This window comes from Schistocerca serialis, chromosome 2 (genome assembly GCF_023864345.2).
Source record: "Schistocerca serialis cubense isolate TAMUIC-IGC-003099 chromosome 2, iqSchSeri2.2, whole genome shotgun sequence".
NCBI classification, from domain to species: domain Eukaryota; kingdom Metazoa; phylum Arthropoda; class Insecta; order Orthoptera; family Acrididae; genus Schistocerca; species Schistocerca serialis.
This window is the reverse complement of record NC_064639.1, coordinates 227595238-227616198: the sequence shown is the minus strand read 5'-3', so window position 1 is coordinate 227616198 and position 20961 is coordinate 227595238. Positions and strand designations below refer to the sequence as shown.

The following is a 20961-nucleotide window of genomic DNA, read 5'->3' as shown; positions in this document are numbered from 1 at the left end:
TAGCTAAGCAGCCCTCTCAGATTGTTTCCTGATGACGCTATCATTTACTGTTATTAAATCCTCAAATGAACAAACCCAACTGCAAAATGATGTAGAGGAGATCTCTGTATGGTAGGAAAAGTGGCAATTGACTCTAAATAATGAAAAGTGTGAGATCATCCACAAGACCAATACAAGAAATCTGTTAATTTTCGTTTCCATTCTACATCACACGAATCTAAAAACTGTCAACCAAATACCTAAGGATTATAATTACGAACAACTTAAACTCGAACGATCACATGAATAATGTTTTGGGGAAAGCAAACCAAACGTTGAGTTTTACTGGCAGAACACTTACAATATGCAACAGATCTACTAAAAAGACTGCATACACCACGCTTGTCTGCCCTTCTCTGAAGTGTTGTCCGCCCTATACTATAATTTTGTCTATGACGATATTTACGACAAAGGTTGTCCAGTAATGTTTTTTGTAATAAAATGTGTAACGCCAGGCACGGTTCCATTATACTACAGTATCAAACTATTTTCAAGTCAGTTCTCGCACAAAAATGGATTTCTGAAGAAAGATAAGAAAATTATCGAATTCCTGTCACAAATTGGGGTAGACGTTTTCACAAAAATTTTAAATAGTAGTCAAATTCCGCCGTCTTTCACTGTTTCATTAAAAGTGTCTAATTTGTTTGTATGATATATTAATTCCAATAATCATCGCGAACACCAAAGGGAGACGTGACTTGCAATATGCCTTGTGCATATCTAAAGCGTTTCGCAGTACTAGAATGTTGAATGACTGAGTCGTTTCTACAACTTAATACAATTATCTGTGTCAGTTACTTATTTTCTTGCATGTAGCATTCAGACGCCTTACACCGGGATCTTTAGGTTAACAAGTGAATTACATTAGAATTTCAATTTCTAAATGTAGCCAGTTATCTGTCCTAACCTTCGTTTCGGAGATGTTCCAGCAAATAGAAGACTGAGGGTAATTATACATTTACATCTGCATCACTGTTTGGCACATACACGGGAAAACAATAAGTTTTATTGCAAACCACTTAGCTACCTGAAGATGTGGATGTAAATGCTCGAAACACATCGTGCAACAAAATACAAATGACTGAAACAGATAAATGTTTTAATTTGTACCAAACTGTCGCGGTCTCCAAATCACAGTCCCATATGTGCAAGGCAAGTGTGAACCTCGTCAGCTATACGTGCTCTTTTACAACTTCGACCTTTTTAAGAAAGTTGATTTTCGTCAGCGAAACTGCGAGGACACATACAACTGTAGAAAACGTATGATGTGAAAGGCTGAATAGTCTGGTGAGAGGAGAGTAGGAAGTGTAGCACTGTCGTTAACGTCAGTCCAGTGCCTGAGCACACAAATGCAGGAAGCGCGAGCACACTGGTGATAAAACGAGACGGGACGGGACAGGAAGGCGGCAGGTAGGTTTCCAGTGAAGCGCGGCGCTAACACACGACGCCCACGTTACGCCGCTGTCTTCCAGTTGACCTGCTGCCGCTTGCCGCATCGCTGGCCCCACACAGGCGCTCATAATGAATCAGTTCATTAGCCACCGGCACACGGCCAGCAAATAGCAATGGCGACCACATCTGCGTGACATTACGGCGATATGCCCACAGGCACTGTGAGAGGCCGAGCTTTCCTCGGATAAGGCTGTACTATTATTACTGTACTCATAATGAATGAGATCCACAGCTTCTACATCACTGAGTTTGTCAACGCAGAACAACGTACAGCAAAGAGAAAATTGCTGAAAACGAAAAGCGTTAACGGTGAGATAATTCAGTACACTACTCACTACAAATCTTAAAACTTGCTTACTGCGTTAAGTCTGAACGAATGAAGTTACGGAAATCTGATCTGAAACCAAACTAAAAAGTTACAAATGCTTTACGTGAACTGGACTACATGCGCATCCAAGAGCGCGCAACTAGTTGCTGGCCTGTCTTTCAGTGCATATCTGACTTTTTGTCTCATCGCCTTTTCAGATATTTCGTGAAAATAGGTCATGTCGCGCTGTATATCATATTAGCGCGGTGGCCGAAGAACTTTAGAAAACGGCGCACTACCCACAGGAAAAAAAATCGCGATGCCAATCAGTGCAGTGTGAAATTTTGCTCAATTCCGCAGTGTAAATGCAATGAATTGTTCTTCGACGTCGGTGATTTACGAAGATTAAAAACACTTTTTCGAAGAGAGTATCGTAGAACACAGGAGAAATTCTCGCGGACATGTGGCACACGTCTTAAATTACACAAACTTTGGTACTTAATTTATCCGGATAAATTTCGTTGTAAGATCTTCGTAATGCGAAAACCTCAACAGAAGTTCAATCTCAGCAGCATATGGGGGAGCCCCCTCAGTATGTATAAGTATTCTTCAATCAAATTATAAGAGTCAGAAAAACTGAAATTAAGGCCATTTTATGTGTGGTAGTTATGTAGCAGTTCAGGTTGTAAAGGAAAATACTCAAAAGGTGAACGTCTTGTAGGACACCTATTACAACAATTTTCAGACGCGGCAGAAGTTAGTTTGTATGGCACACAGTAACACTCTCCCTGGTAGTTCGCACAGAGACGGAGGGGCATATTTCAGAGTCAGGTCTTAATGTCTCTTAGATGCTCAGAGTTTTCCGTTACGATTGAGACGTTACCTGGCCATCAAACGGCAAACTGCGTAAGATGCCTCTCGTAACACAATTTCACGTAATTCTTAAATGTGCTATAAGGAGAAGAGAGGATGAGTGGGGGACCGAAACGAATGGACTTACTTCGAAACAGATAAAAAGACAACTCCGACTAAACATCTGTACACAAAACACCATGTATCAACGCTCTGGAGATTTGATTAACATAACAAAACAATATCGGTTCTCGCAGTCTCATGAGGGCTTGTCAAGTTTCTGATGCGAAACAACGTGGGAAATATGGGACAAAGCGATGTTACGGACAGGTTCAAGCACACAACAGAAGTTGTCACACAAACTCCGTAACTTTTTCTCGATAGTTATCTCACTTTCTGGGTTTGGTTTTTAGGAAAACGCAACCACTGACTGTTTTGTCTTGTTTATTCGAAACCTTAACGAGCTTCGAGCACTTATGAAGCAATCGTTACATGAATATATATACAGAGTGTCCCAGAAGTACTCGCCAGTAGTCAGGGAGAAACGATCACTCGAAGCAAAAATGTCAAATGAATATGGGCTCTAACTTGGATAACTTAACAGCTATGTTCAGTTCAGTGGAAGATCATGTTTCACAGTACTGTAGAGAACAAATGGTCATAGCTCTTTTAAGGTATGCACTTTAGAGCCCACTTTTAATGAACATTTTTTTTTTCTTCACACTACCGCCTCGGAAAGTTTGACGGTGGAGTTCTGGTTCACGCTGTGTATACAGTGACTGTCGGTAATTACTATCCAACTGTTGCTGATAAACGCAAAGATTTTTAATCTGAGCTTATTTCGTTGCTACTGCAGTCCTTTCACATCCTTCGGATGGAGTGACTGGCGTCCATTTTCTGTAGAAGTCGTAAAGGACCTTGTATGTGTATAGTTATAATACCAGCTACTGCTCAAATAGATGCCATGCTTTCTCTGAACACGCGAATGTAACTGCTGCAAGGAGGAATTAGGTTAAAGAGTAATGAGTGTTACGTATATTATAGAACATAGACTTTCCTAGGGCGATTCATGTTTGCGCAGGCATGGTCAGGCAATGATTACGTCAGCCCAGACGAAAAAAGACTTATCAATCTAGACAAATTCAGATCTCAGATTAGCTTCTGAAATTACAGATAACTGCAATCAAGGATCGATTACTATTATATTAAGCAAGCACTTAAATTTAATATGCAAGTCTCTCCGACAAAATCAGTTATGTGCGAAGTTCGGAAACTACGTATCTTGGACTATCAGGCAATGATTTCAGAACAATTATCCGATTACCGTCAATTACTTGTATAAAAATTCATGTTATGACAAGTGATGGTTAGGAAAGGCTGTTTACATTTACGTCTTTCAGGTGTGAAACAATAATGAATAAACTCCAATAAGAAAAAGAAGCTAATTAAAGTCTCGGCGTTCAGAGAAACTAGTGTTCCGTCACCCTCCCTCCCCCTCACTTAAGCAAGACCTCAAGAAAGCATTCACGAACACCTTAAACCACGATAAAATTCTGTCGAACGGGGGACTACTAAATCGAAATGACGACTTTCTTTCATCGCAAGGTTTCGCTAAGGTTTCTAGGTCTTTACAACTTGAAATTCTAAATTCTGAAGAACGAATTTTTACTTTATGTGACATCAAGTCCACTAATTTTTATGATAGTAAACGACTTTTCAGTTGCCACGTCACTTACTGGTGATTGTTCCAAGCACAGCTAGCATTTACAGCTTCATTAACAATTCTGTAAGTTAGGATCTCTTGTTGCCCCTGAAAATTTCCTCACTAGCATCATCCGTCACTATATCGTGCCACTGTGCGATAATCTCAAGTAGATGCGTACCTCTCGCATGAATATACTTCACACATTGTCAGTGGAATGTAAAACCAGTAGACTTCAAATGGCGCTCTACGTACTATGGTCATTCTTGACCTGACGCGTAACATTGCGTGCAAAGTATTACTTCCCACGGTAATCTATAAAAAATAGTATTACTTCCCACTGTAATGAGTAAAAAATAACCGAAGCGTGGGGATACTCTGCGGATTTTGTGGGGGTGGTGGGAAGGAGTGTCCTTCCCCCCTCCCTCCCAGGAAAAAAAAAAAAAAATCTTCCGAAACCGAACTCGCCGCCAGCCACGCCACACACACAGACAGACGCATCAATTCAGGATCACATTGAAGAAATATGGAACATGATGGCTACTGACAGGAAGAAAGTGTATCCAGACCTATTTGCCGTGATGTAAAATCTCAGCACTACTACGCCATTCCGCGACAAACCCCCTCCCCGCACCACCCCTTTCCACAACTGAGATCCTGGGTAAGCTCTTGAACTGAAGTCGGAATATTCATTAAATGTTGATCAACAAAAAATGTGTGTGTGAAAATGTGGAACCATATTTATACAGTACGAAATTTAAAAAAAAAACCTCTTGTTTTTGTCTGATCTACGAATTCACAGCTAGGTAACAAAATTTTCACGCACACGTTACACTCCTTCGCTCTCACAATCACGGAATGGGAAACAGGCCTGGAACCCGGGAACCAGAGGGAAATACCGAAGATACCGGAGGCCGGTGAGCGCACCGTAGATAGCCGCAGCCGAGGAAAAACCTTTACAATTCAACGCTCTTCATTATCTTTTCGTTACGCTACTCTGCTCCGATTATTTCCGAAGCCGGATCTCATAGTGATCTGTAGCAAAATGAGTACTCAGAATATTTATTTCAGTCAACAAACTGTTAAACTTCGACTCTAATCTCTCAGAGTTATCTGAGATTTCCCTCATTTTTCCAGTAATTTCATCCCTGCACGATCGTAGATTTATTTATTATTGATTACACGCTCGATAGCCGTTACTTGGAATCTAATGTCAGTCGTAGTTCCACGTATGTACACGATAATTTAACAACTGTGATTAAACATTCGCTTCAATATTTGTAATGTAGTTTAAGTATTTTCAATAATTGGTGAAATTAAATATAACATAAAAATAGGAGCACGGGGGGCGGGGGAGGGGGGCGATTCTGTTCCCCTATTGGACGCGTCCCCACGTGGCGGACAGGGGAAGGCTTTGCAGATACGTAGGGTAGGTGGGAAATAGAAAATATCACCAGCAGGCCAACACAGGATCCAAAATCCAAAGGCGGCTGTCTCCAGATTGGACGGCCTTTGGTCCGCGAGTGCTCCCCAGGTTAGACGCGAATGAGAACAACCTCCGGGCTAACAACAGTGGTTGTAAACCAGTGGCTCTCACAATAAGAGCCACTCCAAACATAATATTATCTGCCATTGAAGTGTGTGATGTCAAACAAATTATCCCACATGGACAATCCACCGCACCAAAGTGCGCAACCAGACAATCGGGTTCTGCGGAGTCTATAGCGTTATACAAGGATGATTCGGAGCGCCTTGGAACCTCCAGCAAGATGAAGTATAGAAAACCAAGTTACGTAGCTACTTTCAATGTAAATTCTCGTCTAAAAACTGGAAAATTAAAACATCTTACAGACGTAAGAACCACAAAATTTTCATAAAGGCCCTACAAGAAACCAGATTAATGAATGATAACAATGTTGATTCTGGAAGCTTCAGAATACACAAAGGAAAGGTGAGCAAAAAAATTACGAAAAGCAATCCACACCCTGGAACTGCTTTCATAAAACACAAAAATATTTTGGACTCTATTTCCAATTTTGAATCGCAAACTGAAAGACTCTTCACACTTATCTTCAAATGTGCTAACAAAGTGTACACCATCGTGAATGCGCATGCTCCCATATATGAAGACAATAGAAAGGACAAAGAAAAGGTGAAACTTTCTGTAACCAACTCGATGATATACAAAAATTTCCAGTGCACCAATGTCCACTAATGGCTGGCTTCAATGTCCAGATAGGGAAGTAGAAGAAATACGAGTGTAAGTCAATAACTATCCGCAATTCAGTTATATTTTTGTTTAATTTTGGTAGTACTGTCGTTATACGTTGATGACGCATGCTTTGTTTATTTGTTGTTATATCTCCGCAATTTTTCAGGTACCCAGGTTACTTTCGTTATCGCTGCCGTGCTGTTAATCAAGGCTGCTCCGCTCTCTATTTGCACCAAAGAAGAGCAACGTTCAGTGATACGTTTTTTGTGTTCGGAAGGCGTTCACGGGCCAAAATTCATCAAAAACTTCCGGTACAGTACGGGAACAGTGTTTTGCCACAACGGAGTGTTTACGAATGGATGAAAAATTCCGAAATGGTCGCGCAGGTGTTACGCAAGATGGAGGAGCCGGACGACCGTTTACCGCCACAAATGAAGAAACCTTTGAGCGTTCACGTGACACGATTCTCTTAGACAGACGATTAACTATTGACGAAGTGGCACATCATATGCAAATTAGTCACGGTTCTGCCTGCGAAATCATCCACAACAGACTTGGGTTTGATGAAGTTTGTGCAAGGTGGGTCCCAAAACAACTCACACAGATGCATAAACAAACGCGCTTGGACATCTTCAAAAAGCATTTTGATCGCTATGGTAACGAAGTGGACAACTTCTTAGGGTCATTACAGATGACAAAACATGGATCCATCATTACTAGCCGGAGAGTAAACGGGAGAGTATGGAATGGAAACATAGAAATTCGCCGCGCAAGAAAAAGTTCAAGACCCAACAGCCCGCAGGAAAACTGATGCTTACGGGATTTTGGGACGCACAAGGCCCAGTACTGGAACATTATGGGGAAAGGGGCACAAATACAAACAGTGTATGTTACAGTGAGATGCTTACTGCCAGGCTAAAGCCTGCAATTCGAAGCAAACGCCGAGAATTGCTGTCAAAAGGTGTTGTGTTGTTGCACGACAATGTCCGTCCGCATACTGCTGCCCACACTGCTGAAACGCTCCAGAAACTCAAATTTGAAGTACTGTATCATCCTCCATACAGTCCCGATTTGCCCCTTCTGACTATCACTTGTTTGGTCCACTCAAACAGGTATTAAGGTGCCGTTAATTTGCCTCGGACTAAGCACTGAAAGAAGCAGTGCATTCCTGGCTCGCAGTTCAACAGAGAACTTTCTTTTCTGAGAGCACCAGGAAGCTTGTACACGATGGACCAAGTGCGATGAAACGCAAGGAGACTATGTCGAAAAGTGATGTCCTTGTAAGTTCCTCTTTTAATTACAATAAAATTTTATAATTACTTTGTGGATAATAATTGACTTACCCTCGTACAACAAAAATTGATTGAAACTACACAGCACATAATAGAACTAACCAAAATGGCATCAGACTGGTAGAACTATGCCGTGCAAGCAACATGATCCTGAAATCCACAGCCTTTAAAAAGCTACCTCGAACTCACCAAACCCACATCTATGTGAATTCCAGTTCTATCACGTGACAACCAAACCGAAGTTCCATAAAGAAATACAAAATGTCAAAGTCCTCAGAGGAGCCAACCTAGATTCCAATCACTAACTTTGTAAAATAGAATCATCCCCAAAACAAAAAAATGGAAACAACAACCCTGAAAGAAGAAAATACAATCTAGAAAAGATGAAATCCACGGAGTTTCCCCTCGCAACTGAAGATATGCAAAACGAAAACTGGGATCAAATAAAAGAATGCCTAATAGCTGAACAATTAGCTTCCATAAAGCCAAAAAATGTCTAGTGGATAGAAGACTGTGACAGACACCTTGAAGTAAGAAGAAAAGCGTGGCAAAAGTGGCCATCATAGAAAACGGACATAACAGACGAAACTCTTTAAATGTACGAAAATTAGTGAGAAAAAATATTTAAAAAATCCCAAGAAGACCAACTCCTCTTCCAAATCAACGAAGACTTCATCAAAATCAACACAAGGATCTTTTGTAAGACTTTTAAACAAAAAATAAACAGATACTGCCCACCGACTGTTCAGCTCCAAGACAAAAACGGAAATATTTCCCACAACAACAGGGATAAATGCAAAATAGTAGCAGAACATTTCAGAAGCCTTCTCGAGTATGATGACCCCATGGAAAAAAATGGACTTTAAGACCTCAACAACACCCAACCCTTACTCTGAACCACACTCCACTGAGGAATTACAGTTCGGTCATTCCTCATCTCAAAACCTATAAGGCCTCGCGAGAAAATCAAATCAAAGCTCAACTTTGGAAAAATGTCAACAAAAATGCCATAGACTCATGTAACGCACAAGATCTTTGGTCTCTATACAAAACGAATTAAAACCTAGACAGCAACACCACAAACCCATTCAGAGAAACCCATACGAACACACACTCCAAAGTCAAATTCATGGGAGAACTCTCTGCCTTTTTAATATAAAATCGTGTGTAAGGAGATGGTCTCTCCCCACTGCTATTTAACTGCGTCCTAGGAAAAGTAGTCAGACAGTGGAACACGAACATCCATAGTGGAATCTGACTGGGAACAAAAAACAAAGACATCCAAGTCAATTGCCTAGCCTTTGCGGATGATATGGCTCTCCTAGTCGTGACCCTGGAAAAAGCCAAAGAATAAATCCTCGAACTACAAAAATAAGTTGACTACTTGCGCAACAAAAAACCAACCAAATCGATTTAGGGAAACTGAGGACTTAAGAGAAGTCCAAATCACAGAAAATATACTAATAGATAATACTGCAAAACAAAATAACCAGAGACAAGCGAGAGGGGTTAATCGTCAAAATGGAAATCGAAACAAATCTGTTGCGGAATTCTACGTGTATGACCTGTTCTCTAACACTACTTACGTCTTTGCGATTGATTGCTGGGGACAACATGTTAAATTGCTAGATCCGGAGCTCTAGGAAACCCATACCATCCCCAAACAATCCCAAGCCCACCGCTTGTCGGTCCTGAGATGGGACCACAGCTAACGCCGTCGTCTGAAATCCTGTCTGATTCATTCAGCTGGTCTTAACCGATCTATCACACCACCCCTGCCATGTGACTTTTGATAGTAGACCTACGCAGGTCATCGACAAGTTGTTATTCGCTCTACTTCAAAAAATGGCTCTGAGCACTATGGGACTCAACTGCTGTGGTCATAAGTCCCCTAGAACTTAGAACTACTTAAACCTAACTAACCTAAGGACATCACACACATCCATGCCCGAGGCAGGATTCGAACCTGCGACCGTAGCGGTCGTGCGGTTCCAGACTGTTTCCCTCTACTGGTTCTGCTATAGCTGCCACGTTGTTGGCCACGTATCCACTGGTGCTGGCCGTTCTCGCTGTATAGATTCATTCCAGTGTCAGCGAAAATTTTCCTCAGTTCCCTCGCGGATACCTTACTTATTACTTCATTGAGCAGGTGCCATTTTTGTTTGTCTCTAACAGTGTCACTTGTTGTTAGTGTACAAATGGCTGTTATTTGAGTCCACACATCTAGTTCGATATGGTCTGGTGTACCAACGTCGCCACATGATTTCACATTTGTCGGACGTTTCTCTATCGCACTTAAATATTAACTTTATGGACCAAGGCCCGGCATGGCTCCGCAGTGAATCCAAACAGTGTTCGTCTAGCTGTATATTTTTCAAAAATGTCAATCTGTGGCACTCGAAAAGAAGCGAATACAAAATCTAAAGAGCCAATGCTGAAGAAAGTACGTCCATATTTTATTTTTATTAAAAAACAAAGAATAAAATACATTCACAGCAATAACAGGGTTAACAAAATAGAAAATTTCATACAAAAGCTACTACATAAAGTAATCCGTCCACTCCTATTTTTTACATTTAAAGACTGAAGACACAGTTTAAATAACAAAACTTTATATTCATTGGGCATCACTTTGTAGTCATTACTGCTTGCAAACGTCTGCTGTCACAGAGGACAAGATTTTGTCCCGTTCTTCTTGAACAGCATATTTTAAGTCTTTCTTGTTAAAGTTTGTCTTTCTCTGACGTTCTCTTCCAGCACTTTCCAAAGGTGTTCATCAGGATTAATATCTGGGCTCTGAGGAGGCGTGTTGAGTTGTATCAGTATTGTACACGACACGTATGTTACTTTTACTTTAATCAGAAAATATAACTCCATTACTGAAGTGTACCTTCTTGAATCTATGTTTCTGGACAAAATCAAAACGTTTCTTCGGATACTCTTCACTGGCGCAAAATTTCTTGCGAGTTACCTATATCCGTACATGTTTGCAGGTATTTCTTACTGTGTTGGCATATACCTGCTTGCCCCTCGACTCTTTTACTCCTCAGACAACTTTGATTCCCATCACTTCTGCATCGGTCAATAAGCGAGGGTGTCGGTCCGTGGTTCGTTTCTCAATGTTCGGTTAAGCAAGAGCGGTTTATTATCGGCTGTAACGTCGACCTAGGTCTACCGACTACTTTAGCGATCTTGTAAGTGTTTTTTCAGTCTGGATTGTCTCACTAGCCTTACGGCCAGTTTTGAGAACTGCACTATCCCGGAGCCGCTCAAAACAATAGGTGGCAGACTGTGCTTGGGCTGGCTGGCGCTAGTGTGTGCCGTGGGTCAGCATTGAAGTTTCGTCCCTGGGCATGAATTTTACTCATATTCATATGGCGGACGGATACTTTACGAAGTAGCTTTTGTATGAAATTTTCTATTTTCTTAATCTTGTTATCACTATGAATTTTTTGTTCCTTGTTTATCAATAAAAATGATTTTACTGGGTACTTTCCACGGGACTGGCTCCTTAGATTTTGTATTCACTTCTTTTTACGTGCAACAGACATAGTTTTTTCAAAAAAATATACAGCTAGATGGGTTTACAAGGCACATTAGTATCCTCTCCCTGATTTTTTGAAATATATCCTGTAGTCTTCGATCTGTTGTGATAGTGTCCAAGTCTCTTTGCCACTGATGGACTTCCCATAACATTAGTTCTAGCTTGGTTGCCGTTTCTTTTATCTGACAGTAGTATCTATTGTGCGTAGGCTAGTGTGAGTAATGGTGCCTCCACCGATTTTGTCCCAAAGGCTCCTGTGAGCCACAGCAACACGCTGCCCTGTTTACGCCTTCTGATTGACATATCGATTGTATCGCAGTTTGTGCGCCCAGACACTGGCTGCAGATCCTAGGATAGCAATGAGAACTGCATCGCACAGCGTGAAGAGTTTAAGAATAGACGTGCACACATTTGAGAAAACCCGCCGCCGCTGACAGAGGCGTCCGCAGGCAGCGCGGGTTCAGAGGAGACGTCAGCGTCGAATAGTTGTGCGCAATTAGCACGTGCCGGGCGACCGTGGCGCAAAGGCCGCCCCCCTCGCGCTGTCGTCAGCCCTTTGTGGCGAGGGCGCGGCTTTCTGCTCCTCTGCAGCCATCGCCCGCTGCTCCTCTGCGTCTACACATCACATCTGCATCCAGCCCGGGCACAGACAAGCAAGCGGCTTCAAAGGCGGCGGTCCGTGGCCGGCGAGAATTCCCGTTCTGAACGCCGCAGCGGAACGCAGGCGCTCAAAGGACGCGGTCGCTTATACCGGGGATAACGGCTGCAGCTTGGCGGAATTACAACTCGACGCGGCACGTGGCTGAAGGGGCTGCGGTCCGAGTAGCAGAGGCCGGGATTTGGCTGCTCGGCAAACGAACTGCATTAGCCGAGCGCGTGCCACGCGTTTCTTAGTGTGCTACTTTATAGCAGCTTGCGCAGGAAACTGGCGTACACTAAACACGGAACGCACCCTCTTTGGAGTGTGTTCTTAAGTGTCCATTCACAAGCACTTTGAAACAAGACTCCGCGCACTTGCGCAGACTGCCTGAATTCGTTAGCCCCACCTTGCGGCTGCATGTTGCACCGAACTGAAAGCTAGTTAAATGATGACTAACTGAAAACCTCAGCTGCCGACAGGTGTTGTTGATATACCTCGATGTGGATAGCTGAAAATGTGTGCCCCGACCGGGACTCGAACCCGGGATCTCCTGCTTACATGGCAGACGCTCTATCCATCTGAGCCACCGAGGACAGATGAATAGCGCGACTGCAGGGACTTATCCCTTGCACGCTTCCCGTGGGACTCACATTCCCAACTGTCCACAATTCTATATATGTATTGTACCTTATAGACATTTGCCCAACCACTCATTACTCGCGCACGCTTTGGCAATTCCCGTAAGAGTTTGTCCAACCTGTGCGCATTCGCACAGACGAAGGTCTGTATATACCAACAACACCTGTCGGCAGCTGAGGTTTTCAGTTAGTCATCATTTATTCCAGGGAAAAGCTGCACGGTCATCAACAGTAACTGTTCTTTCGAGAACAAGTTGCTGTCTTCGTATATGAAAGCTAGTTGTTGAGCAGAGACTTCTCTCTAACCTACCACACCGTGTGCAATAGGAACGCCTGCCACCCTGTCCAGCTTTTCTCACAAAGAGAGACGAAACACATTTTACTTTTCTGACGGTGGATTCAAAATATACGAAAATTTACGAATCGTTTGATAAATCACTAAGGTCCATCCGACTAATATTCACAAATTCGATTAAATTAATTGTCAGTTAAATCACACTATTTCTCCCCCGCAGTCAGATATCACGGTAGGCTTGCCTAACCAGAGCAATGTTGTCTCGTGGGGGCGGAGAAATTTTCGGAGCTTTGATTTAAATCTTCCTAGGAATTTGCAATATGGCGAACAGCCACAACTGCTGTTCGAGTAGTTGGGTCTGAATTCCAGATCACGACTACTTCGCGGCGTGTCCCTCCTCTGTCGACGACTTGCCGCCACTCCAGGGAATCAACTTCGGAACCGTGAGACCAGGCCTTCCAGGCCAGAACAAAACCATCACCAGTTAGGTTGGCTACGGGCTCCTCTCTCTCTGTCGCCGGACGCTTACTGGGTTGCGATGCAGTAAAAAAACTGACGGGAGACACCCTCTCGTCTTCAGTTGCTGGCAGTTATTTGTTGGAATAGGCCCATGGAGTTCAGTAGCACAGACGTGGCCACCATTTGTATGTCTTTGTGCTTGCAGACTGGTCTGAGTAACAGCTCTGCGCCTTACAGCTCCGTTTAGTACTGTTTCGCATGAGGGGTAATGCAATCGCGGTCATTTAGTTCATGAACCATCAGAAATCCAACGGTTTGCATACCAATACGGTAGGCGCGACAAAGATAATCCATGCTTGCGTCATAATGCTTTGTACTGCCCCTTCCTGGGCTTCAGTTTACTTTTTCTCGTGGATAATAATCATTACAATTTATCTTTCTCCAATCAAGAACTAGAAGAGTTAACAAAACGCTCGTTTACTTCGCAGACTGTTCCCTTTGTCTTGCCCTGTAGCAAGACCTTTCTATCAGTTCTGTGCATTTCCTATGTGTGTGGTATGCGATATTTTAATTGTAACATGCCACCTCTCATTTCCATGTGTGTGTTTATGGAAATATGTGCAAGATTTTACCAGACCCATCTGGCTTCTGGTCTGTAGAATTCCCCTGTTGCCTCCTACAACTCTTTAAATAATAATCAGAAACCCCTGCCACAAAGGAAGAGGTCCAATGCTGGTCATGGTCCAGACAGCAGAAGATTAGTACGATCAAATGTGCCTGTTAATTGGGAATCAAAAGTTAGGCAGGCATTTTAATTTCTACCATGCCTATAGCCATGTTCGTTCTTTTAGAAGTGAACCGACGAAATTCGCAGCATCTACTAAGTCTATAGCAGCATCCGAGTATATATGAATGTTGCTGACATAGGCCGAAGCTTTGACTCACAAGTGTGCTTTCAATCGCTGACGCCGCCTCCAGTTGTCCACTTCACAGGTTCCGCTACGTGCTGACAGTGATTTCGATAAGAATGCACGTAGACTATTGCAACTTGGTACAAAGTAGTAGTATGTGTTTCAAATGAACAATATGAACTGAAGCTGTGTTTTTTTTTGTTTTTTCTGGTTTTTTTTTTACGACAAAAGTAAAGATTACAACACGAGCAAACCTGATACAGCGTTACAGGAAATATTCAGTATGTTACAAAAGTGTAGGCCGAAGACAACAGTGGAGAAAATGAAAATGAAAATGAAAATAAGAACTTTGCGTTCATAGTACTACCGAGAAATACCTCTCATTTCGATCTCTAAGGGGAAGCGGTGCTAGCAGTGAGGATGTATATGTACTGAGTGTGTAGTTTCTTGACTTCGGTTCACGAGTGTACTTGAACTTATGAGTTGCCGAAAACTTCTCTGAAGAAGTATTTGTTTTCCTTATCACAGAGACCTGGTATTTCAATTTTTTATCTACAAGATCTATTACGAACTGATAATTATCCTCGTCGTCCTCAGTTTCTAAAGTAGCATTCGTTCTCTAAAAGGTGTTATTTTCTAAAAAATGCCAAGCTTCTCCTCTCTTTCCGTCAGTTCATCTATTAATCTGCTCATCCATTTTCCCGCCAATATTGGCCGTTTGCTTCTTTCAGTGTTGTTCCCTGCTATATAACGCAGCGGACGTAGAGAAAGCAAAAAAGGTGATTCCTTTTTAGCAATCGACGCCATGACATCTTACTCTGTGGACGCAGTAGGTGCTGCTACTGTGGGCTAATCACGTGGGACTTTCTCCGTCAGTATTTTGCGCTCGCTTTGCAACGCTCTTTACGAAGCGTGTAAATGGGCATTGCTCAAATTCTCAAATTCACTGCTGTTCTTTCTTCCTGTTGTGGCAGGCTGAAATTGTGTGTTGGCCACAATGTATGTCTACAATGCCGCTTTGAAGCTCTGCTGCCAGTGAAACTCAGGTGTATGGGTGTGCATCCTTGTGTGGCGGAGCTGTAAACCTCACCCAATATTTATAAGGCTGTTGAAACAACATTCATCAGTACTCAGTTGCAGTGCAAGTGGAGTGGAGTGGAGAGAAACATCATTGTTTCTGATGTTTATAGCATTTCGTATAATTTTTTGATTTTTTTCCGAGGGGTGAGGGAGATGAGTACAAGATATAAACAAAAATGTAACTCAACGATCTGTCTTTACCGCTACTTTAAGGGTGAATTTCAATTGTCTATATTTGCTCAAATTCTGGATAACTGAGAATACTGTTCAATGCGTCTTTTCTCATATTTTCTTCAGCTGTTCTGTGAACACAACAATACAATCTTCACACTTTTTATAACCCTTATTTATTTCTAAATAGCGGAGTGTCTTCTTTGGCGAAACTGTGTTCAATAACTTCGCCTTTGTGCGCTGTCATCGGTAACATTTCCATTGCTATCACGCAGTGAAATACTGATTACGTCTTGTCACTTTTTTTTTTTTTTTTTTTTTTTTTTTTTTTTTTTTTTTTTACAAATGACCAGAACCTCTCTGGATTTTCTGTCACTGCATGGATTGTCAATGTATGCAATGATATTAACGGTCGCATCTCTGAACAGGTGATATGTGATTACGTTGCTGCTTTGAGCAGCAGGTTTGTACACCAACAAAAAAATTAAATACTCATTTCTCACTATTATTTACTGATCTCGAAGTACTCTGTTAAGGTTTCTCTGCCATTCGTGTAATTGACCCTTAATGTCTGGCCCACCATTTACTACGGCACTAATTATATGTAAGTTGAACATATATACATCTGTACTGAAAAAATCATGGAAATGCATCCTAGAGATAAATAGCTATCCTTTAATCACTGTCGGTTATTCTCAGTAACAGACAAAAAATACTGTGCGCCCAATAGAAAAAAAGCGTGGAAAAAATAAAGGTCCGTCGAATAAACCTGCAAGTTTATGCTGTCTGTATCTCAAGGAGAGGCAAAGCAAATATCAGTAAACATAAAGGTTTTTTTTAAGGTAATATGCAATAAACGGATAACGGGCTATCTTTGGCCCCAGCTAACTCTCCTCCGTCCGGCGCTGATATTGCTGCTCATTAAGCACGCGTAATGGGAACGGAACCCCTGTAGCCAAAATATCCACAAGCCCGTACAACGCTGCAATAACGCTGCCAAACTCCACAGTCATAAAAATGTAAAATTTTAATCAAGCTTCGAGAAAGTCTTGGTCTCTTTACTGCCCTGTAAAGAAGGAAAAGTGAACCTCTGCGTTTATAAAGCTAAATTACGTCCTTTCTTTGCTGCTATTGCTGCTGCGCATGCTTTTAATTAAGACTGACTGATAGTTGCTACGGTGTTTACTTGATGAAGAAGGCTCTGCTCTCGATAGGTATCACTGAGGTCTGGGGAATGTCCCTCGAACACCACCGTACATCTATGCTTTAGACAGACAATGAAACAGCAGTTGGTCGAGAAGCTTATGTCCTAAATTAATATCGCAGCATGGACTTAGATTTACAGGACGAGTGGAAAACGAAAGGACTTTGGAACGATACAGAAATTTATTGAGATAATTTACAGATGCGTAATTTTGTAGCAAACAGCCTCAAGTTTCACATACAAGCGTCATTTTGGTTCGATGCGACTACTCTATTTGTGCTGTGGCAAACATCCCACCGGTAATCAATTTCTTCCCATACTCATGGCATCCAATCGGGCGTAACTTGTGCAACGGCTGCTTAGATTCCATTCATCATAACAAAAGCACGTAGTAGACCTGCTTTGTGATTTTTTTGCGTATTCGGTGAGAAATTTACGCCGGACAGCTGTTGCAGAGTTCGTTTCATGAAACCAAAACACAGCGAGCACGCTCCGCGCCAGTGAGAATAGCTATTTCAACTCCACACTACGCTGGCGCTCCTGGTAGCGGAACGGGGTACTGATTCATTACGTGAATCAAACTTTAGGTTTTTTGCTAAAAATGACACATCTGTAAGTTATCTCAATAAATTTCTATGTCATTTCAATGGGGTAAAGTCCTTTTTGACTCACCCTGTATTTTCATTTACGTGGCTCACTGAAATAAATAAATTCCGATTACACTGAGAATCGGAAATGAAACAAACAAGACATGTTACGAAAATAGTAATTTCTAAGTCTACCACACAAGCGTGGGTCAAAGTAATTACAAAGAACTAAGAGACAGAAAAATATGGTACGGCTACGTGTTTAATTCCTGAAACAATCGGTGGTTTTTATGTAAGTTAAATCCGAAAATTGCGATAAATATAACGCGAAGAGAGCGTACAGGGCTACCTGTAGTCAATAAGTAGGTCTGACCTGGGAAACCAACATACAGTAGGTAGTCCATTTGTACCTAGACGACTTAGAAGAACTGCGCAGTTGTGTAGAGTGAGTCTTCGTACTAACCAGATTTCGTAAAATCCTAAAGCAATCAATGAGGATCAAAGGCGAGCCATTTTAGAAGCCACTATCTAGAATCTAATTAATATTTTGATCTTGGAGGGCTACGCGATCATGCGAGACTATTCAAAAAGAAGGAACAGTTTAAAACATTTATTGATTCCAAACTACAAAAGATAGAAACACAATTCCGCCACTCCTGGATAGAAAAAAATTCAAATTTTTATGCATTCCATGTGAGCACCATGTGCTGTGCTACAAATATCAAAACGGTAGCTCATTTCGTCCCACACACGAAGCAGCTAGTCTCTCGTTATCGAATTCACAGCTTCAACAATACGATGACGCAGACTTTAAAAAGTATCGGGGGTTGGGGGGGGGGGGGGGGGGGGGGGAGAAGACGAAGACGACACGCGGTCTTTGACTTACGTACAGATAAAAGTCACAACGTGTGAGGTCTGGAGATCTGGGAGGCCACCGGCGATGAAGTTCATCTTCTGCTCCTTCTACCAATTCAACGGCCTGGAATGGTGTCATTCAGGTAACGTTGGACGTGATTTCTGTAAGCACGTTCGAAGTTTGAATGACATCATTCCAGGACGTTGGATTGGAGGAGGAGGAGCGGAAGATGAACTTCATCGCCGGTGACCTCCCAGGTCTTCAGACCTCACAATTGGTGGCCTCCCACGTCTTCAGACCACACAATTTGTGACTTATCTGTGGGGTTACGTAAAAGACCTCGTTTTTACCCCCCCCCCCCCCCCCCCACTCATGCCTGATACTTTTTAAAGTCTGCATCATCGCATTGTTGGAGCTGTGAATTCGATAACGACAGACCAGCTGCTTCTTGTGTGGGACGAAATGAGTCACCGTTTTGATATTTGTCGCGTAGCACATGGTGCTCACATTGAATGCATAAAAATCTGAACTTTTCTCTTTCCTGGAACGCTGCAGTTGTGTTCCTATATTTAGTAGTTGCCGCGCGAAGTGGCCGTGCGGTTTGAGGCGCCATTCACGGATTGCGCGGCCCCTCCCGCAGGAGGTTCGAGTCCTCCCTCGGGCATGGGTGTGTGTGTTGTTCTTAGAATTAGTTTAAGTAGTGTGTAAGTCTAGGGACCGATGACCTTAGCAGTTTGGTCCCTTAGGAACTCACATTTGAACATTTGATTTAGTAGTCTGGAAGCAATAAAGGTTTTTATTCTGGTCCTTCTTTTTGAATAGCCCTGTATGTAAGATGTGTCCGCTCCGAAAAATCTTGGGTTTTTCATGCGTTGGTCGATCGGACAGCCGTCCTTATGGGTGCCAACTGCGTTTGGCGTGTCAGGGAGTCGCGCCACGAAGCGCTGACGTCATCATTAGGGCGAATGGGAGTGCTACACGCTATCCGCCAGGAATGTCCAATTTAGTTCCTCGACTGCCTGGGGCTGAGGCTAAAGCCAAACTGTAAAGAAGGAAACCAGCCATCACTTTCGGTCTTCGATTGCAAGGTAAAAGTGTTTCATATGAAGGGGCTGTGTACAGACCAGGTAATCGGTGTCGGTCTAACACGCTGATCATGGCGAATGTTTGACTGAACGACACAAAATTTATAATTGAGAGTTACCTGAATCACATAGTTTTGTGGTACTGCTACGTATCAAAGTTTCTAATTTCTACTGAATTTTGGCCAGTCCCCAAAATATTGCCTTCTGCTTACGATAGAATTTCACTTCAGACATTTAAAGCGGTTCCTGAAACCTTTTGACCGTTGTGTGAGACATTGTAGAACTATAAGCTTCGTCGGTTTACTGTTTTTCTCTCTTGATGAAAAATTAATTTTGACAGAGTTCATGAAACAATTTGTTGCAGAATATGATAAATGAATCTGCACCCAGCATATTATACAATTTCTTCCTCAAATTATGGTATGTATACATCTTTCTACAGTACTTCTACGAGAGGATGAGATTTACTCACTCCGTGGTGAAGAATAAAATTTCTGCCAGGTTTGTAATAGGTCTAAATCCAACAATCAATTTACTTTCCACGATTACACGACATACTGATTTAATGTCTTTAATGTCTATCGTAACATCAGTCCATGGCCCTCATGCCTTGTAATTTCTTCCAGCATCTTGTACTATAGCCCAAATCAATCACACAAGCGATCCCATTTGGAATAAGCTACGCAGGAAAACATTTGGTATTTTTTAAATTTATTTCCTCTACTGTTTTTTGTAGTTAGTGTTCTTAAAAAACGCCAGTGAATCCACAAATATTATATTACGATTTTTTGAAAAAGGGACGGGGTAAGATCCTAGGGTAATTTTGTCCGCCCTCCCCCTTGGAACTTTTTGTACCTTCAAAAAACAGTTCCAGGCGAAGACTGAGGCAATTCCTTGTTAATTCAATAGATGGATATTTCTCTAACAGCCGTCGGTCAAAATTATGAAAGTACTCGTTCTGAACTGGTTTTTACGTCTACTGGAAGATGGTCGCATGAAACAACTGATACTTTATGAAAGTAATAATTCATTAGGGAAATACGTATTCCTCACAGACGGAAATCCACTAAACTCTGTGAAAGAGAAATACAATTTACGCAGGAGAGAGAGAGAGAGAGAGAGAGAGAGAGAGAGAGAGAGAGAGAGATCCATTCATCGTGAGTGGTCTAACGCATCGTGGCTGCCTTGGTGTTCAACTATATTTAGCTTAATGGAATGCCCCCATTGTCATATCGAATAAATTAAATATCTCAGTGGGCCGTAAACTGGGTGATTTAAAAACATCAACCCTAACCAAGTGTAGAGCGGACATGCGATAGCAGGTATATGAGGCTCAGAAATACCTCTGATGGATGTGCAGTCGCTCGTTAAAAATTATTTATAGCATGGAAACGGTCGTGAATCGCAGATTTCGTTGATTTAGGCCCCATATGTCATCACGTTTGACAGCATTCGCCCGGAAGTATCGGACAGCAAGGACGTTCACGATGACGTACTCAACATGCCACACAAAACCTTACAAAGTCTGTCCTTGCAAGTGAAGCATATGGGTGTAGCCCTGACACAAAGTACACTATTTTGTTTAAAACTGCCCTCGAAAACAACGATACTGCATGGTGATGCCACCGCCAATTC

General features: G+C 42.2%; 1 protein-coding gene and 1 non-coding gene across 6 annotated transcripts in view; both read right to left on the bottom strand.

Moving 5' to 3' along the window:
* LOC126456978 (stress-activated protein kinase JNK) overlaps window positions 1–20961 on the bottom strand; it is a 582548-nt gene that overhangs the window by 396246 nt on the left and 165341 nt on the right. The gene's annotated exons all lie outside the window — the stretch shown is intronic.
* Trnat-ugu (transfer RNA threonine (anticodon UGU)) lies at window positions 12560–12633 on the bottom strand. Its single transcript has one exon. It is a non-coding gene; the product is annotated as a tRNA-Thr (tRNA).